Source organism: Tamandua tetradactyla, chromosome 2 (assembly GCF_023851605.1).
Source record: "Tamandua tetradactyla isolate mTamTet1 chromosome 2, mTamTet1.pri, whole genome shotgun sequence".
Taxonomy (NCBI): domain Eukaryota; kingdom Metazoa; phylum Chordata; class Mammalia; order Pilosa; family Myrmecophagidae; genus Tamandua; species Tamandua tetradactyla.
The window spans coordinates 46000688-46027123 of record NC_135328.1 but is presented as its reverse complement, the minus strand read 5'-3'; the positions used below and the strand labels follow the sequence as shown (position 1 = coordinate 46027123).

General features: G+C 37.3%; 1 protein-coding gene and 1 pseudogene across 11 annotated transcripts in view; one reads left to right on the top strand and one right to left on the bottom strand.

The window, feature by feature from the left end:
* Window positions 1–26436, top strand: part of DENND1A (DENN domain containing 1A) — a 665083-nt gene that overhangs the window by 24718 nt on the left and 613929 nt on the right. The gene's annotated exons all lie outside the window — the stretch shown is intronic.
* LOC143669744 (L-lactate dehydrogenase B chain-like) lies at window positions 2985–3927 on the bottom strand (annotated as a pseudogene).

Sequence of the window (26436 nt, the reverse complement as noted above, 5' to 3'; positions counted from 1 at the left end):
GAGTGGTGTGTAATGGATATATTTTGAAGAGATAATCTTGGTACACTGTTGTGTTTATCTGTTGATCTAGGAGTTATCTTCCATACTTCCCATATCTATCATCTATTGATTTCTCAATTAAGTGCTGACAAATTTACCTTCTTTAATGGGACACAAAAGCCACAAACTATAAAACAAAGATCAATAAATTGAATTTTCTAAAAATTTTAATCTTTTGTGTCTCAAAACATTGTTAAAAAAATGAAAAGACAAATCAGATTTCTAAATAATTCACATATTTGACTAATTCTCTATTTTCACTGCAGCCTTCATAGAAGCTTATGTCCCATATATATATAAAGAACTCTTACAAGTCAGTAAGATAAACTGTCTGATCAAGAAAAATGGGTTAAAAAGTCAAGACATTTTATGAAAGAAGATATGCTGGAAAAGAAGCATGTGAAGAGATGTTCAAAATTACTAGTCATATGGAAAATGCAAATTAAAACTACAGTGGGAAACCCCCTACATATCTAGTAGAATGGCTAAAATAAAAAGATTGACAATATCAAGTGTTGATGAGGATAATGAACAATTGGAACTCTCATACACTGCTGGTGAACATGTAAAATGGTGCAGCAAGTAAAACCAACATTTAACATGTGACTCAATGATTCTTTCCTTAGATATTTGTTTTAGTTTTCTAGGGCTGGTGTAACCAAGTACAGCAAATTCTATGGCTTTAAAGAACAGAAATTTATTGGCCTATGGTTCTGCAGGCTCAAAGTCTGAAATCAGGGTGTCATGCTCCATCTGAGAGCTGTTGGAGAGAATCTTTTCTTGCTTTTTCTAGTTTCTGGTGTTTGCTGGCAATCCTTGATATTCTTTGACTTATAAATATGTCACTCCAATCTCTGCCTTCTCCATTTTCACTTGGCCTTCCCAGGTTCCCCTTCTTGTAAGGACACCAGTTAGATAGCATTATGGGACTGCTCCACTCCACTGTGACCTCATCTTAATTTAACTAATTCCATTTGCAACAACCCTAATTACAAATAAGTTTACATTCTGAGGTACCAGGGATTAGGATTTGAATACATCATTTTGAGGGACACAGTTTACATGTAATAGTACTACTTAATAGAAATGAAAACATGTCCACATGAGTATTTCACTTACAACCCTTGAGCTAAGAACAGTTTATACATTTTAGGAGAAATGTTTGTTCAAGTCCTTTGCCCATTTTTAAATTGGTTTGTCTTTTTCTTGTGCCATTGTATATGTTCTTTATATATTTAGTATACTAAACCCTTATCAGGCATATGGTTTCCAAATATTTTCTCCCATTTTGGAAGTTGTTTTTTCACTTTCTTGATGCACAAAAGTTTTTAATTTTGACGAAGTCCATTTTATCTATTTTTTGTTTTGTTTTATGTTACTATAAAATAAAAAAATCCAATGCTTACTACAAGGTCCTGAAGATGTTTCCCTATGTATTCTAAGAGTTTTGTAGTTTTTAGGTATCTGAAGAAACAAATAAATAGCTCTTGTATTTAGCCATTGATCCATTTTGAATTAATTTTTGTATATGTTGAGTGGTAAGGGTTCACAATCATTCTTTTGATTGTGGATTTTCAGTTATTTCAGGACCATTTGTTGATGCAACTATTCCATTAAATGGACCTCACACTCTTGTTGAAAATCAACTGGTCATAGATATATGGATTTAACTCTGTAATTTCAGTTCTGTTTCATTGGTCTGTCTGTATGTCTGTCCTTATGCTGGTAGCACACTATTTTAATTGTTATAGCTTTGTAGTAAGTTTTGAAATTGGAAGTTTGAGTCCTCCAACTTTATACTTTTTTTTCAAGATTGGTTTGGCTATTCAGTGCCCTTGCAATTCCGTATAAACTTGAGGATCATTCTCTATTTCTACAAAAAAAAGCTACTGGAGTTTTGACAGAGTTTGTGTTGAATTTGTAGATTCCTTTCAGCAGTATTGAAATTTTAATATTAAGTCTTCCAGTCCATAAACAAAGAATGTCTCCATTTATTTTTATCATCTTTAATTTATTTCAACAACATTTTATAGTTTTCATTGTACAAGTCTTTCACCTCCTTTGTTAAATTTAAACTTAGGTGACCTCATTCTTCTAGATGCTATTTTAAATGGAATGGCTTTCTTGATTTCTTTTTCAGATTGTTCACTACTGGTGTATAGGAACTCAACTGACTTCTGTGTATTTTATCGCCTATCCTACAACTTTGCTGAATTTATTTGTTCTAGTATCTTTCTTGTGAATTCTTTGGGATTTTAAATATATAGGATCATGTTGTCTGTGAACAGAGATAATTTGACTTCTTCCTTTCTGGTTTGGATGCCTTTTATTTCTTTCTCTTGCTTGATAGCTCTGTCTATAGCTTCCACTACAATGTTGAATAACAATGGTGACTGTGGGCATCCTTGTCTTATACCTGATCTAAAGGGCAAAGCTTTCAGTCTTTCACTATTGAGTATGATATATATATATATATTTTTTTTTTCATTAAATGCTGTTTATCATGAATGGGTGATTTCTGTCACCTCCTAGTTTTCTGAGTGTTTTTATCATGAAAGAATATTCGATTTTGTCACATGCCTTTTCAATATCAATTGAGATGATCCTGTGTTTTTTTCCCCCTTCTTTCTGTTAATGTGGTATATTACATTGATAGATTTCTTATGTATAACAGTTGCATTCCTGGAATAAATGACACTTGTTGATATGTAATCCTTTTAATATACTGTTGGATTTGATTTGCTAGTTAATGTTGAGGGTTTTTTTTTCACACTATGATAGTTAATTTTTCAAGGGCTCCTATTGCAATCATTAAACCAAGCATTTTTTTTTGATTCTGTGGGCCCCAATTCACGTATTTATGTAGATAAAAGTGAACTGTGATCCATGTACATGGATGATAACCAATGGCTCAAGGTAAATTTCTACAGCAAAAAACTCAAATGTCACAGGTCTTTTAGGTCCTTCTGGATGTCCCAGAGGTATCTGCACTCTTCTTGAGTTGAGTAACTTCATCACCCTTTAGTTTCTGATTTATAACACTGGTTAATCCCAAGCATTCTGGATAGATGGAAGGCTTAAAAAAACTTTGCTCTTAATGTCATGCGTTCCCTTCACCATTGTTGACACTGGATGAATTCTGGATAGATTTTTGAGCATGGATTCAATCAGCTCAGCCACACTTAATCTAGTAGCCCAGTTGGTATATCCTTTTGGCTTGATGACTTTGTAGGCACTTTCAGCAACCATTTTATGTACTTCCTTTCAATTTTCATTATTATTATCTGTTCCCATTTCTGGATTCAGTTGCTGGAGACAAACTCCTGCCACATTTACTCCACTCCACATAGCCATACTTAAGTTTCCATGTTCTCCCAAAATCCATCTGTGGCAGCAGCTGGGATGAATGCCAAGTTTTTCAGCCATAAGATAATGAAATCTAGCAGAATCCAGATTGTACCCACTTCCAACTACATGGTGTTTAGGTAATCCACTTAATTTCCAGGTAACGTATATTAGACTATCCATTGGGTTGGAAACCACAATTATGATGCAATTGGGACTATACTTGAGGATCTGAGCAATAATGAATTCGAAGACATTAACATTCCTCTGAACCAGGTTGAGGCCACTCTCCCTCTCTTGTTGACGGACACCTGTAGTTACAACCACAATCTTAGAGTTAACAGTCACAGAGTAATCTTTATCAGCCACAATTTTAGGTGTCTGAAGAAACAAGCTTCCAAGCTGTAGATCCATCAGTTCTCCATTGAGTGTATCTTACAAAACATCCACAAGGTCAAGTTCATCAGCCAGAGACTTTCTAAGAATGCTGATGGCACATGCTATACCAACTTGTTCAATACCCTCTACAGTGATCTTGTTGTTTGGGACTGTTTCCTCTGCAATTGGTAACAATCATTTGTTCCTTAAGAGTGGCCATTGTGCACAGGAGAGGGCTCTCAGGATGGCTAAACAAGTTCAGTGGCAAAGACTTATTGAGGATTTTTGCCTCTGTATTCCTAAGGTATATTGGTCTGTAATTTCTTTTTTTGTGCTGTCTTTATCTAACTTTGGTATCAGGGTCATGCTACCCTATAGAATTAGGAAGTAATCTGTCCTCTTCTATTTTTTGGAAAAGTTTGAATAGGATTGATATTAAATCTTCCCTAAACATTTGGTAGAATTCAGCAGTGAAACTATCTGGTACTGGATTTTTTTTTGTTGGGAGGTTTTTGATTACTGATTCAATCTCTTACTTGTTATATATCTTTGAGACTTTCTGATTCTAATTGCTTCAAATTCAGTGATTTCTATGTTTATAGGAATTTGTTTATTTCATCTGGATTTTCTAGTTTGTTGGCATATAATTGTTCATCGTAATCCTTTTTATTTTTGCAAGGATGGTAGTGTCTCTACTTTCACTCCTTATTTTAGTTGTTTTTTCTCTCACCCTTTCCTTTGTCTGGATAAATGTTGTCAATTTTATTGATGTCTTCAAAAAACCAACTTTTGGTTTTGTTGATTCTTTCTATTCTATTTTTTATTTCATTTATCACTGCTATAATTTTTGCTGTTTCCTTCCTTCTACTAACTTTGGGTTTAGTTTGCTCTTCTTGTTCTAGTTTCTTTAGGTGAAGTGAGATTGTTGCTTTGTGATCTTTCTTTTTCAATGTAGGCATTTAGAGCTATAAATTTCCTTGTGAACACTGCCTTTAGCTGCATCCAATAAGCTTTGGTATGTTGTGTTTTCGTTTTCATTTGTCTGAAGATGTTTCCCTTGTGATTTTTTTCTTTGACCCATTGGTTGTTGTTCTAGTTTGCTAGCTGCTGGAATGCAACACACCAAAGAGGGACTGGTTTTTAATAAAAGGGGATTTATTTTGTTAGTTCTTCAGAGGAAAGGCAGCTAACTTTCCACTGAGGTTCTTTCTTATGTGGAAAGGCACAGGATGGTCTCTGCTGGCCTTCTCTCCAGGCCCCTGGGTTCCAACAACTTTCCACAGGGTGACTTCTTTCTGCACCTCCAAAAGCCTGGGCTGAGCTGTGAGTGTTGAGATGAGGTATGCTGAGCTGCTTAGGCTGTGCTACATTGTGCTCTTTTATTTAAGCACCAGCCAATTAAGTCAAACTTCGTTCATTGCAGCAGGCCCGTCTCCTTGCCAACTGCATATGTAATCAGCAACAGATGAGGTTCATGTACCATTGGCTCAAGTCCACAGCAACAGAACTAGGTGCCTTCACCTGGCCAAGTTGACAACTGAATCTAACTACCATAGTTGTTTAATAGTGTGTTATTTTAATTTCCACATATTTGTAAATTTTCCAGTTTTCCTTCTGTTATTGATTTCCAGCTTTATTCCATTGTAGTCTGAGAAGATACTTCCCATGATTTCAGTGTTTTTAAATTTAATAAGATTTGATTTGTGGCCTAATATATGGTCTATTCTGGAAAATGTTCCATATGCACTTTAGAAGAATGTGTATTCTGCTGTTGTTGGGTGGAGTGTTCTATATATGTCCATTAGGTCTAATTGGTTAATAGTGTTCAATTCCTCTATTTCCTTATATTTCTTTATTGATCTTCTGCTTAAATGTTCTGTCAGCTATTAAAAGTGGTGAATTGAAGTCTGTTATTGTAGAACTATCTGTTTCTCCCTTCAGTTCTGTCAGTGTTTGCTTCACATATTTTAGAGCTTTGTTGTGAGGTACATTGTTTATAATCGATATGTCTTCCTGCTGGATTGACCCTTCTATCAACATATAATATTCTTCCTTGTCTCTTGTAATCTTTTTTGACTTAGTCTAATTTTGTCTGATAATAGTATAGCCACTCTGGTGTAGTTTTTATTGCAGTTTGCATTATTCTTTTACTTTCAGCCTCTTTGTGTCTTTGTACCTAAAGTAAGTCTGTCGTAGACTGCGTATAGATAGATCATGCTTTCTCATGCAGTCTGCCAATTGTTGCTTTTTTCTTTTTCCACACCTCTTATCCACCCCCACCTTATTATTTATTTTTTTGTCTTTATTTTTTTACTTATCTGTTCATTCACTGGATAAGGAAGTGTCAGTCACGAGTTTTCACAAGCATACAATCACACTGTGAAAGCTGTACACTTATTACAATCATCTTCAAGAGTCAGTACTACTGGATGACAATTTAACAGTTTGAGGTATTTCCTTCTAGCTATTCTAATACACTAAAAACTAAAAAGGGATATTTTTACAATGCATAAGAATAATTTTCAGAATCACCTCTTGACTCTATTTGAACTCTGTCAGCCACTGAAACTGTATTTTCTTTCATTTCTCTTCCTCCTTTTGGTCAAGAAGCTTCCCCAGTCCCACGATGCCAGGACCAGGCTCATCCCTGGGAGTCACGTCCCGTGTTGCCAGGGATATTTACATCCCTGGGAGTCACCTCCCACTTAGGGATGAGGGCAGTGAGTTTATCTGCTGAGTTGGCTTAAGGAGAGAGGCCACGTATGAGCAACAAAAGAGGTTCTTTGGGGGATGACTCTTAGGCATAATTATAAGTAGGTGTCGCTTCTCCTTTGCAGGAATAAGTTTCATAAGGGCAAGCCCTAAGAACGAGTGCTTGGCCTATTAAATTGGTAGTCCCAGGACTTGCGAGAATATCAGGGATTCACCAGGTGGGGATGGTTAATATTTCTACATTTTTCCCCTCAAGAGGACTTTGCAAATACTTTTTTATTTTCTGCTCAGTTTACTCTGGGATGTTTCAGGGCATCACAATAACCTGTACAAACCAATAAGAGCTCACTCCCTATTCAAGTTTCCATGTAATTATGGTGTTCGAATAAACTGACAATACAAGTTAAATTAGATAATGTGCTGCAGAAAATATAAATTTGGCCCCAAATAAACATCTTTTCCTTTGGTCTCCTCTATGAGTTGAAATTTTAAAATGTAGTCAATATCATCCTTTACCCTTTAGTCTGATTTATCTTAATCTAAGTAGATCAGTTTCATTCATATCTCTAATTGAAGTCTGATCTTTTTTTCAACTTTTTTTAAACAGTTGCTGTATGGAATAATACTTTCATAGCTGCAGAATTCTAGCTGTAGAGTTTCAGTGTCACACAGATATCCGAAGTTCCAGGGAATGATCAGGTTATACAGAGAGCTTAGCATCTCAGAATTTAGAAATAATCATTGCAAATCAGGAATAGATGTGACTGTTCTAAAAGCTGACAATCTAGGAACCTTTACAGTAAGCCTTCCCCTGATAATTTGTGCTCTCAAATTCCATTCTCGGAGTGTGCACATTATAGTTACTCCATATTATTGAGGTGTTATAATATTTGTGTTTTCATTTCTGGCTTATTTCATTGAACATACTGTCCTCAAGTTTGATTTACCTAGTTGCATTCCTTCTTGTGTTTGCTTAGTATTGCATTGTATGTATACATCACAGTTTGCCCTTCTGTTCATCAGTTGATGTAGCCTTAGGCCACCTCCATCCTGAATTTGCAAAGACCAATGTGCAAAAGTTCATTGTGTCCCTGCTTTCAGTTCTTCCAAGCATATACCTAATAATGGGATTGCAGGATCATATGGCAACTGTATGCTTGGCTTCCTATGGAACCACCACACTGCCCTCCAGAAGGGCCACATCATTCTACTTCATCATCAACAGTGAATAGGTACATCTCTCTCTCCACATTTTCTACAGCATTTGTATCTTTCTGTTAATTTTTTAAAAATATAACAACATAACAAAAATGAACATTCTTTTTTTATTAATGTAAAAAAAATTACAGAAACACAAATATTCCCAATATGTGATCATTCCATTAGACATATATAATCAGTAATTCACAATATCATCACATAGCTGCAGATTCATTGTCCTGATCATTTCTTAGAACATTTGCATCAATTCAGAAAAAGAAACAAAAAGACAACAGAAAAAATAAAACAAAAACAGAAAAAAAAGCCATACACACCATACCCATTACTCCTCCCTTTCATTGATCACTAGCATTTCAAACTAAATTTATTTTAACATTTATTCCCCCTATTATTTATTTTATTCCATATGTTCTACTCATCTGTTGACAAGGTAGATAAAAGGAGCATAAGACACAAGGTTTTCACAATCACACAGTCACACTGTGAAAGTTACACCATTATATAATCAGCATTAAGAAACATGGCTACTGGAACACAGCTCTACATTTTCAGGCAGTTCCCTCCAGTCTCTCCATTTCCTCTTAGATAACAAGGTGATATCTACTTAATGCATAAGAATAACCTCCAGGATAACCTCTCGACTCTGTTTGGAATCTCTCAGTCATTGACACTTTGTCTCATTTCACTTTTCCCCCTTTTGGTCAACAGGATTTTCTCAATCCCTTGATGCTGGGTCTCAGCTCATTCTAGGGTTTTTCTCAATCCCATGATGCTGAGTCCAAGTTCATTCTCGGATTTCTGTCCCACGTTGCCAGGAAGAGCCACACCCCTGGGAGTCATGTCCCATGTAGACAGGGGGAGGGTGGTGAGTTTGCTTGTTGTGTTGGCTGGAGAGAGAGACCACATCTGAGCAACAAAAGAGGTTCTCTTGGGGGTGACTCATAGGCCTAATTTTAAGTAGGCTTGACCTATTCTTTGTGGGGTTAAGTTTCATATGAACAAACCCCAAGACTGGGGGCTCAGCCTATAGCTTTGGTTGTCCACACTGCTTGTGAGAATATCAAGAATTCAACTTGGGGAAGTTGAATTTTCCCCTGTTCTCACCATTCCCCAAAGGGGACTTTGCAAATACTTTTTCACTCACTGATTAAATCACTCTGGGATTCATTGGGGCATCACTCCATACAAACCAACAAAATCTCATGTCTTACCCAAGGTTCCATGTACTTATGTTGTTCAACCAAGCTATCTACATAAGTTATATTAGGAAATGCACTGGTCAAAATATAAATTTTGTACCAAATAAACATTTTTTGCTTTAGTCTCACACATAAGTTGAAATTTTAAAGTATTAATTACCATCTATTTTCAGCACCCTGCAGTAATGACATTCCTTTGTTCTTCCTCATGCAAAAACAGTTTTTAAATTTGTACATTTAGTCACTGTCATTATATGCTGTAGGCAGTCCTAGATTATACCATCTCAGTCTTTGTCGTCTATCTTTTTTTCTGATTTCATTTGTGTCCCCAGCCCTCCTCCCTCTATCATTCTCACATTCAACTTCATTCAGTGTTTTAACATAATTGTATTACAGTTAGGTAGCATTGTGCTGTCCATTTCTGAGTTTTTATATTCAGTCCTGTTGCACAATCTGTATCCCTTTAGCTCCAATTACCCAATATCTTACCCTGTTTCTATCTCCTGATGGTCTCTGTTACCAATGAAATTCTCCAAGTTTATTCACTGATGTCAGTTCTTATCAGTGAGACCGTACAGTAATTGTCCTTTTGTTTCTGGCTAATCTCATTCAGCATAATGTCCTTAAGGTCCATCCATATTGTTGCATACTTCATAACTGTATTCTGTCTTACAGCTGCATAATATTCCATTGTATGTATATACCACAGTTTGTTTAGCCACCTGTCTGTTGATGGACATTTTGGCTGTTTCCATCTCTTGGTAATTGTAAATAATGCTGCTATAAACATTGGTGTGCAAATGTCCATTTGTGTCCTTGCCCTCATGCCCTTTGAGTAGAGACAGCATATAGATGGGTCCCGTTCCCTAATCCATTCTGCCAGTCTATGTCTTCCGATTGGGAAGCTTAATTACATCAACATCAGTGTTCTTACTGCCCGGGCTTTTTGCCTTTTGGCTTTTATATGTCCTTCTAATTTTCCTTCTTTTTACCTTTACTCATGGTCTTCGTTTCTACACTCTTCTCTCCACACCTCTCTCTTTTGCCTTCCTATCTGTCTCTAGTGCTCCCTTTAGTATTTCTTGCAGAGCCAGACTCTTGGTCACGAATTCTCTCAGTGATTTTTTTGTTTGAAAATGTTTTAATTTCTCCCTCATTTTTGAAGGACAATTTTGCTGGATATAGAATTCTTGGTTGGCAGTTTTTCTCTTTTGATAATTTAAACATATCATCCCACTGTCTTCTTGCCTCCATGGTTTCTGTTGAGAAATCTATGCATAGTCTTATTGGGCTTCCCTTGTATGTGATGGATTGCTTTTCTCTTGCTGCTTTCAAGATTCTCTCTTTCTCTTTGACCTCTGACATTCTGATTAGGAAATGTCTTGGAGTACATCTATATGGATCTATTCTCTTTGGGGTATGCTGCACTTCTTGGATCTGAAATTTTAAGTCCTTCATAAGAGTTGGGAAATTTTCAGTGATAATTTCCTCCATTAGTTTTTCTCCTCCTTTTCCCTTCCCTTCTTCTGGGGTACCCACAACACATATGTTTGTGCACTTCATATTGTCCTTCAATTCCCTGAGTCCCTGCTCATATTTTTTCCATTTTTTCCCTTATATTTTCTTTTTCTTGCGGATTTCAGATTTTCTATCCTCCAGTTCAGAAATCCTATGTTCTGTCTCTCGAAATCTACCATTGTAGGTTTCCATTGTGTTTTTCATCTCTTCTCCCATGCCTTTCATTCCCATAAGTTCTGTGATTTGTTTTTTCAGAATTTCAGTTTCTTCTTTTTGTTCATTCTTTGCCTCTTTATATCCTCCCTCAATTCATTGATTTGGTTTTTGATGAGGTTTTCCATGTCTATTCGTATATTCTGAATTAAATGTTTCAGTTCCTGTATCTCATTTGAATTGTTGGTTTGTTCCTTTGACTGGGCCATATCTTCAATTTTCCTAGTGTGATTTGTTATTTTTTGCTGGCATCTAGGCATTTAATTACCTTAATTAGTTTATTCTGGAGATTGCTTTACTTCTTTTACCTAGGGTTTTCTTGCTGGATGAATTTGTTGTCTGTTTGTTCTTTGACATTCAGTTCAGCTTTTTCTGGACCTCTAGCTTAGGTTTTGTTTAACATAGGGGAATTTTTCAGTTCTTGTTTTCTTGTTTTTACTTTGCTTGTATGGTGCCTTTTTTCCCCCACCCTGAGGAGGTTCTACATAGGTATTATAGACCCCAGCTGGATTTTCCCAGACCAAACTGGCCTCCTATGAGGAGGAAAGATTCACCTGCATCGGTTTTCCCCGAGGGTGAGACCCAGAAGGTTGACCGACTTTCCTGTGAAGTCTCTGGACTCTGTTTTTCTTGTCCTGCCCAGTATGTGGTGCTTGTCTGCCTGCAGGTCCCACCAGCATAAGATGATGCTGTACCTTTAACTTTGGCTGGGGGCATGGTGGAGACAGAGGAGAGGTTTTAGGCTGGCTTTAATGGCTTCAAATTATCAAGCCCTGGTGTCTGAATTCCTTGAGAGAGGGACCACCTGAGTTGGGCTTCACCCCTCCCCTGGGGAAGGCACAGGTTCCAGACAAGCCCTCAAAACGCTCTGAGGAGCCCTGCCGCTGTATCCAAAGGCAGTCAAGCCTTTGTAGAAACACAGCCGCAAAAACCTTTGTTTCCTTCTCTTTTTTTTTTTTTTTCCTTTTTCCGTCAGCCCTGCCCCCTTGGTGCGGGGGCAAAAATGAGCGCCCTCCACTTTGACCAGGTTCACCTGAGCTGGGGGCATATTTTTAGTAGTCAGAATTTGTTAATTAATTCCACAATTGGTGTTTGATTGGGCTCAGCCCCAGCTGCTGGTAAAGTCTGTTTCCTTTCCCCTCTGGGAAGCAGCTGTGGGGGAGGGGTGCTGGCTGCCACAGCTTGGGAACTCATGGTTATGGGGGGGCTCGCAGCGGTCCAGCTGGTCCAGACTGGGGTACGCTGTGTGTCCGGTCACTGACGTGGCCCCAGGAGCTGTTCTGTATTGTTTCTGGTTATTTACTAGTTGTTCTGGAGGACGAACTAAAACCTGCATGTTGCTAAGCCGCCATCTTGGCCCGGAACACCAAAAATGAACATTCTTACTATATGATCATTCCATTTTTGGTGTTCTAGTTTGCTAGCTGCTGGAATGCAATATACCAGAAATGGAATGGCTTTTAAAAAGGGGAATTTATTGAGTTGCTAGTTTACAGTTCTAAGGCTGAGAAAATATCCCAGTTAAAACAAGTCTATAGAAATGTCCAATCAAAGGCATCCATCCAGGGAAAGATACCTTGGTTCAAGAAGGCCCATGAAGTTCTCTGAAGTGAGAAGGCACATGGCGTACACAGTCAGGGCTTCTCTCTCAGCTGGAAGGGCACATGGTGAACATGGTGTCATCTGCTAGCTTTCTCTCCTGGCTTCCGGTTTCATGAAGCTCCCAGGGAGGCATTTTCCTTCTTCATCTCCAAAGGTCACTGGCTGGTGGACTCTCTGCTTTGTGGTGCTGCAGCATTCTCTGCTCTCTCTGAGTCTCCTATTCTCCAAAATGTTTACTCTTTTATAGGACTCCAGAAACTTATCAAGATCCTCCTAAATAGGTGGAGACATGTCATCATCTAATCCAGCTTGACAACCACTCTTGATTAAATCACATCTCTAGGGAGATGATCTAATTACAGTTTCAAGCGTACGGTATTGAATAGGGATTATTCTACCTTTATGAAATGGGGTTTATATTAAAACATGGTTTTTCTAGGGGGCATACTTCTTTTCAAACTAGCACACTGTTCAAATCACTCTGGGATTTATCAGGGCATCACTTTGGACAAACCAACAAAATCTCATGCCCTACTCAAGGTTGCGTGTATTTATGGTGTTCAGTTAAACTTTACATAAGTTATATTAGGAAATGCACTAGTCAAAATATAAATTTTGTACCAAATAAACATTTGTTTTTTGCTTTAATCTCACACATAAGATAAAATTTTAAAATATTAATTACTATCTATTTTCAACACCCTACAGTAATGAAATTCCTATGTTCTTCCTCCTGCAAAAACATTTTTTTAATTTGTACATTTAGTCACTATCATTATACACTCTTGGCATTCCTAGATTATACCATCTCAGTGTTTATTGTCTTTCTTTCTCATTTCATTTGTGTCCACAGCCCTCGTCCCTCTATCATTCTCACATTCAGCTTCATTTTTTGTTTTAACATATTGGTCATTTTGTGTTTTAACATAATTGTATCACAGTTGTATTCCTAAATATTTAATTCTTTTGGTTGCAATTGTAAATGGAATTTTTGTTTCATGATTTCTCCCTCAGATTGTTCATTACTAGTTTATAGAAACACTATAGATTTTTTTTTTTGGCATTTACAAATATTTATTTGGGTAAGAGGCCATAAAATATATTTTTATAATACATATAAGAAAAACACCTTTGAATGAATAAAAAATAAAATGACAGGAGCTGACAGAATTTAGTGTTTATAAATGAGATCATCAATAACTTTAAAAATTCAGAGAAGAAATATAAAGTGGATTTACTTGAGACCATGCTTTACAATATTTTATATGAAAAAAGGAATTAGGCTTTAAAAGCAATATATGACTTAAAAGTTTTTCAAATGATTTCAAAATGGGTTTCTAGACAGTGTCGAATATGAATATGACAAAAAAAGAAAAGAACTTTGGCAAGTAAAGTATTAGTCCATGGCAGCTTGGCAAAAGTTTACTTTTTTATATAAAGATTCTTCCATTTAAATTTGTTCTTATTACAGAAGCAGGAAGAACTAATACTAATATGCCAAGTATATCTGAGGAGTCTATGAGCTATGTAATGAAAATGATTGTTCAAAAAGCCTGAATTCTATGAAAATGTGCACCATACTGCATATATAATAACAGAACAAATGTAAACCATATGATTATTTATTAACTCCTCTCTATAAAATATTTAACCCCAAATCTCACAATATCCCCTATATCTACATTTCTTTGTTGAAGGCAGCTGCAAGCTTTAAACTAATATATATTTGCTATTTTTAAAAGTTTAACTCCATTACTAAAAATGTTTGTGTGAAATTCCATGGAAATTTTTTTCAGTACTCTAGTAACAAGACATATCATGACCAATAAGTGATCACAACTTTTAGAAAAAATTACTGAAAAGATACCACAAAAGTCTGAGTGAGGTTTCCACCTTCAATCCTTGGGAAGCCATTCTACTTCAGGAGCCACAGCTCCAAAAAGACAACTCAAAATTTCTTGCTTAAAAAAAAAATATTTTGGGCAGGTCACTGTGGCTCAGCAGGCAGAGTTCTCACCTGCCATGCCAGAGACCCAGGTTCGATTCCCAGTGCCTGCCAAGCAAAAAAAAAAAAAAAAAAAAAAATTGCCTTGAATAACTGAATAATTAGGAGAATGAGGATTTTTAAATTAATATTTAGCAAAATGAGTAATAATGTATTTACTTCTAGTCATTTGTGAATGACAGGAGATAAATCATAAAGTCTTACATACAAAAGATATAAATACTGCATAATATGTAGTGAATATTGGCACAGACCCTTTAGTTTTTAAAGCATAAAATGCAAACAGCAAACCCATGCTCTTAAGTATTTCCTTAAGATACCTTTATGACATAGCTCAAAAACTCTGTGTCATGCCTTCCAATAGCCTTAAGTTTAAGGTTTTCCAATAGGTTTGTAGCCAGAGGCGAATATCAGCAAGAACTTGATTGAGTTTTTGCATCCAGAGATCACGTTCTTCCTTAGTGTCTGCAGAAAGCCAGTTCTTGGTGACACAAAGTGTGTCCCTGCATTGGCTGACAAGAGTCTCTCAGTCATCTTCTCTTTGTTGTCGAATGGTAATTAATTCAAAAGCGTTGCATCTTGCACAAAATTCTCTATTGGCTGGTTCTATGTGACGACTGGTACAATTGGCCAAATTTATTCTTCCAATAGGAGTCTTTCGTTTCTCATCATCTGGATAAGTCCAATAAGAGATACAATTTCCAGAAAGCACACACCATCTTCGATGCCAGGCACCAAAACCACTAACATCTTCAAATATGGTCAGAAAACCTTTTTCTTCAACCCTTGAATTCACTTGACACTTTATTTTCAAATAAATATGGCCTTCCAAAGAAGATAAAAAGGGCACTTTTTCCTGGAACAAATAGCTCAGTAGCTCTCGCTCTTTTACATCATAATTTATCTTGTCAAGAGCAAACTTAGTGAGAAACACTATAGATTTTTGAGTGTTGTTCTTGTAACCTGCCACTTTGCTTCATTTTTTATTTGCTCTAGTAGTTTTGCTGTGGAATTTTTCAGGGTTTTCAACATATAGTATCATATCATCTGCAAACAGTGAGAGTTTTAATTCTTCCTTTCCAATTTTGATGCCTTATATTTCTTTTTCTTGTCTAATTGCTCTGGCTAGGATTTCCAACACAATGTTGAATAATAGTGGTGATAGTGGACATCCTTGTCTTGTTCCTGATCTTAGGGGGGAAAGTTTTCAGTTTTTCCTCATTGAGGATGATGTTAGCTGTGGGTTTTTCATATATTTCCTTTATGATTTTAAGGAAATTCCCTTCTCTTCCTATCCTTTGAAGTGTTTTAAACAGAAAAGGATGTTGAATTTTGTCAAATGCCTTTTCTGCATCAATTGAGATGGTCACGTGGTTTTCTACTTTGATTTGTTGATATGGTGTATTACATTAATTGATTTTCTTATGTTGAACCATTCTTGCATACCTGGAATGAATCCTACTTGGTCATGGTGTATAATTCTTTTAATGTGAGACTGGATTCAATTTGCTAGAATTTTGTTAAGGATTTTTGCATCTCTGTTCATTAGAGAGATGATTGGTCTGTAATTTTCTATTTTTGTAATATCGTTATCTGGCTTTGGTATGAGGGTGATACTGGCTTTGTAAAATGAGTTAGGTAGCTTTCCCTCCTCTTCCATTTTTTTTGAAGTGTTTAAGCAGGATTGGTACTAATTCTTTCTGGAATGTTTGGTAGAATTCACATGTGAAGCCATCTGGTCCTGGGCTTTTCCTTTTGGGGGAGCTTCTTAATGACTGATTCAATTTCTTTACTTGTGATTGGCTTGTTGAGGTTGTCTATTTCTTCTCAAGTCAGTGTTGGTTGTTCATGCCTTTCTAGAAAGTTGTCCATTAATTTACATTGTCAAGTTTATTAGCATAAAGTTGTTCTTAGTAATCTGTTATTACTTCCTTTATTTTTGTGGGGTCAGTGGTTGTGTCTCCTCTTACATTTCTGATCTTATTTATTTGCATCCTCTTTCTTCTTTTTTCAATCTTGCTAAGGGCACATCAATCTTATTGATTTTCTCATAGAACCAACTTCTGGTTTTGTTGATTTTCTTGATTGTTTTCATGTTCTCAATTTCATTTATTTCTGCTCTAATCTTCATTATTTCTTTCCTTTTACTTGCTTTGGGATTAGTTTGCTGTTCTTTCTCTAGTTCTTCCAAGTGGACAGTTAATTCCTCCATTTTTTCCCTTTCTTCTTTTTTGATGTAGGTGTTTAGGGCAATAAATTTCCCTCTTAGCACTGCCTTTGCTGTATCCCATAAGTTTTGGTATGTTATGTTTTCATTTTCATTTGCCTTGAGATATTTACTGATTTCTCTTGTAATTTCTTCCTTGACTCACTGGTTATTTGAGAGTGTGTTGTTGAGCCTCCATATCTTTGTGAATTTTCTGGCCCTCTGCCTATTATTGATTTCCAGCTTCAATCCTTTACAATCTGAGAAAGTGTTTTGTATGATTTCAATCTTTTTAAATTTAATGAGACTTGCTTTGTGACCCAGCATATGGTCTATCCTTGAGAATGCTCCATGAGCACTTGAGAAAAAGGTGTCTCCTGCTGTTGCAGGGTGTATTGTTCTATAAATGTCTGTTAAGTCTAGCTCATTTATTGTATTATGCAAATTCTGTTTCTTTTATTGATCCTCTGTCTAGATGTTCTGTTCATTGATGAGAGTGGGGAGTTGAAGTCTCCAGCTATTATGGTAAATGTGTCTATTTCTCTTTCTGTGTTTGCCTCATGTGTTTTGGAGCATTCTGGCTTGGTGCATAAATGTTTATGATTGTTTTGTCTTCTTGTTAAATTGTTCCTTTTATAGTTTCCTTCTTTGTCTCTTTTAAGTGTTTTACATTTGAAGTCTAATTTGTCAGATATTAGTATAGTTACTCCTGCCCTTTTCTGATTGTTATTTGCAGGAAATATCTTTTCCCATCCTTTTACTTTCATCCTAGGTTTATCCTTGGGTCTAAGATGCATTTCCTGTAGACAGCATATAGATGGATCCTGTTTTTTAATCCATTCTGCCAGTCTGTGTGTTTAGATTGGGGAGTTTAATCCATTAACATTTAGTGTTATTACTGTACGGGCAGCACTTTCTTCTACCAGTTTGTCTCTTGGATTTTATCTGTCATATCTACTTTTTCTTCTTTTTATCTTTACTAATGGTCTTCATTTTTACACTCTTCTCCACACCTCTCTCCTGTCTTTTCATAACTGTCTCTAGTGCTCCCTTTATTATTTCTTGCAGAGCCAGACCCTTGGTCACAAATTCACTCAGTGAATTTTTTGTCTGAAATGTTTTAATTTCTCCCTCATTTGTGAAGGACAGTTTTTGCTGGATATAGAATTCTTGGTTGGCAGTTTTTCTGTTTTAGTAATTTAAATATATCATCCACTGTCTTCTCGCCTCCATGGTTTCTGCTGAGAAATCTATGCATAGTCTATTGGGCTTCCCTTGTGTGTGATAGATTGCTTTTCTCTTGCTGCTTTCAAGATTCTGTCTTTCCCTTTGACATTTGACATTCTGATTAGTAAGTGTCTTGGAGTACATCTATTTGGATCAGTTCTGTTTGGGGTATGCTGCACTTCTTAGATCTGTCATTTTAAGTCTTTCATAACAGTTGGGAAATTTTCAGTGGTAATTTCCTCCATTAGTTTTTCTCCTCCTTTTCCCTTCTGTTTTCCTTCTGGGACACCCACAACATTGATATTTGTGTGCTTCATGTTGTTATTCAATTCCCTGAGTCCCTGGTCATATTTTTCCATTCTTTTCCCTATATTTTCTTTTGCTTGTTGGATTTCAGATGTGCCATTGTTCTATTTTGCTAGCTGCCAGAATGCAATATACCAGAAATGGAATGGCTTTTAAAAAGGGGAATTTAATAAGTTGCTAGTTTACAGTTGTAAGGCTGAGAAAATGCCCCAATTACAACAAGTCTATAGAAATGTGCAATCAAGGGCATTCAGAGAAAGATACCTTGGTTCAAGAAGGATGATGAAGTTCAGGGTTTCTCTTTCAAGTGGAAAGGCACATAGTGAACAGAGTGAGAGTTTCTCTCTTATCTGGAAGGCACATGGTGAACATGGTCAGGGTTCCTCTCTCATCTGGAAGGGCATGTGATGAACACAGCATCATCTGCTAGTTTCTTCTCCTGGCTTCCTATTTCATGAAGCTCCCCGGGAGGCATTTTCCTTCTTCATCTCCAAAGGTCACTGGCTGTGGACTCTCTGCTTTTATGGTGCTGCAGCGTTCTCTACTCTCTCCGAATCTCTCATTCTCCAAAATGTCTCTTCTTTCATAGGACTCCAGAAACTTCTCAAGACCCACCCAAATGGGTGGAGATATGTCCCAGCTAATCCAGTTTAACAACCACTCTTGATTAAATCACATCTCCAGGGAGATAATCTGATTATAGTTTCAAACATACAATATTGAATAGGGATTAGAAGAAGTGCCTGCCTTTATAAAATGGGATTAGGATGTAAAGATGGCTTTTCTAGGGGACATACATCGTTTCAAATCAGCACACCCGTCCTCCAGTTCACTGTTCTGCCTCTTGAAATTTGACATTGTAGATTTCCATTATTTTTTTCATCTCTTCTACTGTGCCTTTCATTCCCATAAGTTCTGCGATTTGCTTTTTCAGACTTTCACTTTCTTCTTTTTGTTCATTCCTTGCCTTCTTTATATCCTCCCTCAATTCACTGATGTGATTTTTGATGAGGTTTTCCATGTCTGTGCAAACATTCAGAATTAATTGTTTCGTCTCCTGTATTTCATTTGAATTGTTGGTTTGTTCCTTTGAATAGTCTGTATCTTCAATTTTCCTAGTTTGATTGTTATTTTTTGCTGGTGTCTAGGCATTTAACTACCTTAATTAGTTTATTCTGGAGATTGTTTTCACCTAGTATTTTTTTTTTTTATTTAACCTAGGATTTTCTTGCTGGATGAATTTGTTGTCTGTCTGTTTGACATTCAGTTCAGCTTATTCTAGACCTCTTACTTAGGTTTTGTTTAACAGATCAGAATTTTTCAGTTCTTGTTTTCTTGTTTCTTGCCCTGTCTGTATGATGCCTTCCCCCATCACCTTAGGAGGGTCTACTTAGGTATTACAGACCCCAGTTAGATTTTCCCAGTCCAGACTGGCTTCCTCTCAGAAGGAAAGAGTCTCCTGCATCAGTTTTCCCTGAGGGTGAGACCCAGCATGTTGAAAGACTTTCCTATGAAGCCCCTAGACTCTGTGCTTTTCCTGTCCTGCCCAGTATATGGCATCTGTCTGCCTGCGGTCCCACCAGCATAAAGTGACGAGGAACCTTTAACTTCAGCATAGTCTCCCTGTTGGGGGTGTGGTTGAGACAGAGGAGAGGTTGTAGGCTGGCTTTAATTGCTTCAGTTTTCCAGACCCTGGGGTCTGAATTCCTTGAGGGAGAAATTCCACATGAGTTGGGCTCTGCTTCTCTCCTCGGGAAGGCACAGCCTCCAGGGAATTACGTCCTTTCACCTGACCAGCCTCTTTGCTTCTCAGACAAGCTTAATTCTGCCCTTGCCTGGGGCAGTTGGAGCCTGAGAAGCCTTGTACTTGTATCCAAAGAACAGTCAAGCTGTAGATACACAGCCACAAAAAAGAAAAGAAGAAAAATCCTTTTCAGAGCAGGACCCCCTGTTCCTCAGTTTTGCCAATTAAGAACTTAAGTTGGTACGTTGCCCTATGTATCTTCATGTCCTATGTGGCCCCTCCTTTCCTTCAGGCCCCAGACCTTTTCAAGTATTTCGTGGTATCCCTTCTGAAAAAAGGTGTTTTTTTTGTTTGTTTTTTTCTTTTTCCTTTAGCCCTGCCCTCTCTGCACCAGGGCAAAACCCATCAAACCTTAGCTTTTACTCGAGGTTCAGCTGAGCTGGGGGTCTATTTTTAGTAGTCAGAATTTGTTAATTCCATAATTGGAGCTTATTTGAGCTCAGCCCCTTGCTGTTAGTCAAGTCTCTTTCCTTTCACCTCTGTGAAGCAGCGTGTGGGAGAGAGGCGCCGGCCTCTGCGGCTTGGGGGACTCACGGTTGTGAGTGGGATCGCAGCTCATCTAGCTTATCCAGACTGTTGTATGCTGTGTGTCTGGTCACTGATGTGGCCCCAGCAGTTGTTCTGTACTGTTTCAGGCTATTTACTAGCTGCTCTGGAGTACGAACTAAATTCCACACCTCACTAAGCTGCCCTCTTGGACCCTTATACTATTGGGTTTTTCTCCCTGAGTTTTGAAGGATAGTTTTGCCTGACATAGAATTCTTGGCAGTTTTCCCCTTTCAGTGTGTTGAATGTATCATACCACTGCCTTCTTGCCTCTATGGTTTCTGCTGAGAAACCACATGTAGTCTTATTGAGGCTTCCCTTGTATGTGATGGATTATTTTTGCTGCTTTCGGAATTCTCTTTGTCTTTGACAATGTGATGAGTATGTATCTTGGATTAGGTCTATTTGGATCTCTTTTGTTTGAGGTACACTGTGTTTCTTGGATCTGTAATTTTATGTCTTTCATTAGAGGTGGAAAATTTTCAGTGATTGTTTTCTTCATTATTTTTTCTCACCCTTTTCCCTTCTTGTCTCCTTCTTGGACCCATAACATGTGCTTCATGTTGTCATTCAATTCCCTGAAATCCTCCTCATATTTTTCCATTCTTTTGTGTGTAGCATTTGTGTGTATGATTCTGTTCTTTTGCGTGTAGGATTTCAGATACCCTCTCCTCTAGTTCACTAGCTCTTTCTTCTGTCTCTTCAAATCTGCTGTTGTAAGTCTCCATGGTGTTTTTCATTTCTTCTGATATGCCTTTCATTCCCGTACGTTCTGCTGTTTGTTTTTTCTAGCTTCTGAGCTCTTCTTTATGGCCACCCAGTGTCTTCTTTAAGTCTTTCATCTTTTTTGCCGTATCTTCCCTCAACGCATTTATTGAATTTTTTATTTGATTTAGCATGTTTGTTTGAACCTCTTTAATTAGTTTTCAGTTTCTATGTCTCATTTGAATTATTTATTTCTTTACAGGGTTATATCTTCATTTTTATTAGCATGACTTATAACTTTTTCCTTGTGTCTAGGCATCTGTTTTCCTTGATTAGTTTATTTTGAAGGTTGTTTTCATTCTTTTACCTGAAGTTTTATTGTTGGTTGGCTTTGCTTTCTGTCTGTTCTTTGTCATTCAGATTAAGTTATTCTAGACCTGTAGCTTAGCTTTTGTTTCTCTGATCAGAATTTTTCAGCTCTTGTTTTTCTGGTTCTTGCCCTGCTTATATGGAACTTTTTTTGAGGAGTGTCTCTCCGGATATGATCAACCCCAATCAGATTTTCCCGGACAAGACAGCCCCAGGTCTCAGGAGGGGGGTGTAATCACCATCAGGTTTCCCTGAGGATGAGACTCAGCAGGTTGTCTGACTTTCCTGTGAAGCTTCTTGACTCTGTGCTATCCTGTCCAGCAGGTGGCACTTGCCAGTCCACAGCTCTCCACTGGCATAAAGTGGTGTGGTGCCTTTAACTTTCTGCAGACCCTGTGCCTGCCAAGGGTGTGGTTGACACAGAGGCTGAGGTAGAAAGCAAATTTAAGCTGTTTCTGTTTTCCAGCCCCTGGAGTCTGAATTTGCTGAGTGAGAGCAGCCACTTGGGTTGGCTCTGCCTGCCCCCACCCCTCCTCAGTTTTTTTTGGAAAGGCACACCCTTTAGGGCATTATCTCCTTTACTTGACTGGTTCCTTTTTCTCTCAGACCTATCTTAACTCCACCCTTGGTCTGGATCAGTGCTGAGAATTGAAAATGCCTGAGGTTTTCTCTAATGAACTACTTAGAATGGTTAAAGAAAAAAAAAAAGAAAACCCTTTACAGATTCAGGGCCCAGCCCCCAAGAGCTAGAGATGTATGCCAGTCAAGAGCTGGACTTGGTATGCAGCTTTATGTTCCCCTTTTCTTGGGGCACAACCCTTTTCCAGTATTCTGAGCTCAGCCAACTTCAAAAGCCTTTGGTTTTTTTTTTCCATCAGGTCTGCCTCCTTTCTCCTGGGAGGAACTTAGTGTTCCTTTTCTGTTTGCTCTGGATTTATCTGTGTTTGGAGTTTGTTTTTAGCAGTCCAAATTTGTTAATTAAAAATTGCAGTTAGATCTTGTTTAAGCTACCTTCCCTTGCTCCTACTAGAGACTGCTGTTTTTTCCCGGGGGGATGTCTTCAATACAGCCTGCAATTCTGTAGTGTGATCTTAGCTATTCCACCTGTTCCAGACTTGTATGATGTGTTTCCAGTCACAGATGCCCCCAAAACAGTTGTTTCAGACAGTTCCTAGCTATTGACTAGGAACTAACTCTAGTCAATAGAGACTAGAGAGAACTAATTAAATTCGATGCCTCTTAATGCAGTCATCTTGTCCTCCCCTAATTGTTGCTTTTTAATAGCGAAATTTAGTTCCTTGACATTTAAGGTAATAACTGAGAAGAAAAAATTTATTTCTGCCATTTGGCTATTTGTTTTATGATTGTCTTGTGTGGTTTTTGTTCCTCACTTATTCTATTACTTCTTTATTTTGGTGTTTAGTTGGTCCTTTTTAGTGTACCATTTTGTTCTCTTCTTTCCCTTTCTCTATATATTTTTAGTTATTTTCATAGTGGTTACCTTGTAATTATAATTAACATCTTAAACTAATAGCAACCCAGTTTAACTAGTACCAACCTAGTTTCAGTGGCACACCAATTATCCCTACATATCTCCTTCCCAAAGCCTTTATGTTGTTATTGTCTCAGATTACATTTTTATACATTGTATACCAATTAACATAAATTTAAAATGTTAATTTACACATTTTCCTGTCATGTCATATGGGGATGGGTGGGAAAGCAGTTATAAACCAAAAGTACAGTAATACAGGATTTTATATTTACCTCTGTAGTAACGTTACTGATATTCTTTATTTCTTCTTATGACTTCAGGTTACTTTTTAGTGTTCTTTCAGCCTGGAGGCCTTTCTTTAGCATTTTTGTAGGGCAGGTCTTCTGGTAATGAATTCTTTTAGCTTTTGTTTATCTGTAAATGTTTAATTTCTGCTTCATATTTGAAAGATAAATTTTCTGAATATAGAATTCTTTATATATATATATATATATATATATTTTTTAAGAACTTCATTCTAGTTTGCAAGCTGCCTGAATGCGATATATGAGAAACAGAACAGTTTTTAAAAAGGGGAATTTATTAAGTTACAACTTTACAGTTCTGAGGCTGTGAAAGTATCCAGTATTGAAGCAAGGCTATAGAAATGTCCAGTCTAAGGCATCCAGGGAAAGATACCTTGGTTCAAGAAGGCCAGTGATGTTCAGGATTTCTCTCTCTACTGGAAAGGCACGTGGCAAACATGATGACGTCTGCTAGCTTTCTCTCCAGGCTTCTTGTTTCATGAAGTTCCCCTGGGTCTATTCCTTCTTCATCTCCAAAGGTCTCAGGCTGCATGGGCTCTTGTGGTTCTTGTGGCTCTCAAGCTTTTTCCAAAATGTTTCCTCTTTTAAAAGATTCTAGTAAATCAGTCAACATACGTGGAATGGGTGGAGTCACATCTCCCTCTAATCAAAGCTTAATACCCACATTTGGGTGTGTCACATCTCTGTGGAGATAACCTAATCAGCTATCCATTCTAAAGTACTGAATAGGGATAAGAAGAAACTGCTACCTCCACAAGATGGATCAGGATTAAAACATGGCTTTTCTAACCATGCACAGACTTTAAATATATAATCCCATTGTCTTCTGACCTTCATTGTTTCTGATGAGAAATCCATTGTTAGTCTTAATGGGGATCCCATGTATGTGGGATTACTTCTCTTGTTGCTTTCAAAATTCTTTCTTTGTCTTTCGATTTCAACTGTTTTGCTATGATGTTTAGATCTCTTTGTTCTCTCCTGCTTGGAGTTTGTTGAACTTCTAGGGTGTTTATATTCTTGTCTTTTATCAGATTTAGGAAGTTCTCAGTCATTATTTCTTCAAATATATTGTCTGCTCCTTTCTCTCTCTCTTGGCCTTCTGGGACTCCAGTGATTTGCGTGTTGGTAATTTCATGGTGTCCCATAGGTCCCATAAGGCTGTCCAATCTGCTGTTGAATCAATTCAAACAGTTTTTATTTCAATTACTGTACTTTACAACTCCACAATTTCTGTTTAGTTCCTTTATATAATTTCCATCTCTTTGTTTTGGCCAGACGACATTTTCCTAATTTCTGTTTGTTCTTTGTTTATGGATTTCTTTAGCTCCATTGAGTATATCAAAGACGGTTGATTTAATGTCTTTGACTAATAATTCCAGTGTATGAACTTCCACAGGAATGATTTCTGGCAAATTCTTTTTTTTTCTCCCCTGTGAATGGGTCATGCTTTTCCATTTCTTTGTTTTATAATTTTTGTTGAGAACTGGACATTCTGAGTATTGTGATGTTTTAAATCTGGAAAGCGGGTTCTCCCCATTTTCTGGGATTGCTATTTTTGTTGTTGTTATTTTTGTATGTTTTTGAGGGCTGGGCCATTAATTTGTCACTTTTCCAAACTATTTTTGCTCCTAAACTGGGAATGGAAAGAAAAAAGAATGGGGGAAAAAATGTGTTGCCTCTTTAAGACTCCTGTGCTGCTTTTGCCTGAGGGGAATTCAAACAATGGCTAACCTCAGAGCTGCCCCCACCATCCATCTAAAGTAGCTAATCCAAAGCAGTGATCAGTGATCTGAACATGCACACCAAATTTTTCTTTTTTTGTATATTCATCATCATGATCATTTCTTAAAACATTTGCATCAATTCAGAAAAAGAAATAAAAAGAAAAAAGAAAAGAATTCATACATAACATACCTTTTACCCCTCCCTTTCATTGATCAGTAGCATTTCCACTTACTAAATTTATTTTAACATTTGTTCCCCCTATTTATTTATTTTTAATCCATATGTTTTACTCGTCTGTTGATAAGGTAGATAAAAGAAGCATCAGACACAAGGTTTTCACAATTACACAGTCACATTGTGAAAGCTATATCTTTATACAGTCATCTTCAAGAAACATGGCTACTGGAACAGAGCTTTACATTTTCAGGCACTTCCTCCAGCCTCTCTATTACACCTTAACTAAAAAGGGGATAGCTATATAATGCATAAGAATAACCTCCAGGATAGCTTCTCGACTCTGTTTGGAATCTCTCAGCTATTGACACTTTATTTTGTCTCATTTCTCTCATCCCCCTTTCGGTTGAGAAGGTTTTCTCAATCCCTTGGTGCTGAGACCCAGCTCATTCTAGGATTTCTGTCCCACATTGCCAGGAAGGTCCACACCCCTGGGAGTCATGTCCCACGTAGAGAGGGGGACGGCAGTGAATTTGCTTGTCATGTTGGCTGAGAGAGAGAGGCCACATCTGAGCAACAAAAGAGGTTCTCTTGGGGGTGACTCTTAGGCCTAATTTTAAGTAGGCTTAGCCCACCCTTTGCAGGGTTAAGTTTCATGTGAACAAACCCCCAGATTGTGGGCTCCGCCTGTTGCTTTGGTTGTCCCCACTGCTTGTTAGAATATCAAGAATTCTCCACTTGGGGAAGTTGAGTTTTCCCCCTTTCTTGCCATTGCCCCAAGGCAGCTTTGCAAATACTTTTTACTCACTTTTCAAATCACTCTGGGATTTATTGGGGCATCACTCTGGATAAACCTACAAAATTTCATGCCCTACTCAAGGTTCCATGTACTTATGGTGTTCAATTAAGCTGTCCATATAAGTTATATTAGGAAATGCACTAGTCAAATTATAAATTTTGTGCCAAATAAACATTTTAAAAAAAATGTTTAGTCTCACACATAAGTTGAAGCTTTAAAATATTAATTGCCATGTATTTTCACCCTGAAATACTGACATTCCTTTGTTCTTCCTCATCAAAAACATTTTTAAATTTGTACATTTAGTCACTGTCATTATACAATCTAGGCATTCCTAGATTATACCATCTCAGTCTTTATCATGTATCTTTCGTTTTGATTTCATTTCGTACACCAGATTTTGAAGGACTAGGTCCTTATAGCATACCCTGGCACTAGAAAGCTCAGAACCCAGGCTGAATCCCCAGTGCCGCCTGCCATATTGTTAGGGAATGGGGGATTGTAGTTTATGTGTGGATGGTGAAACCAATATTTACTGCAATT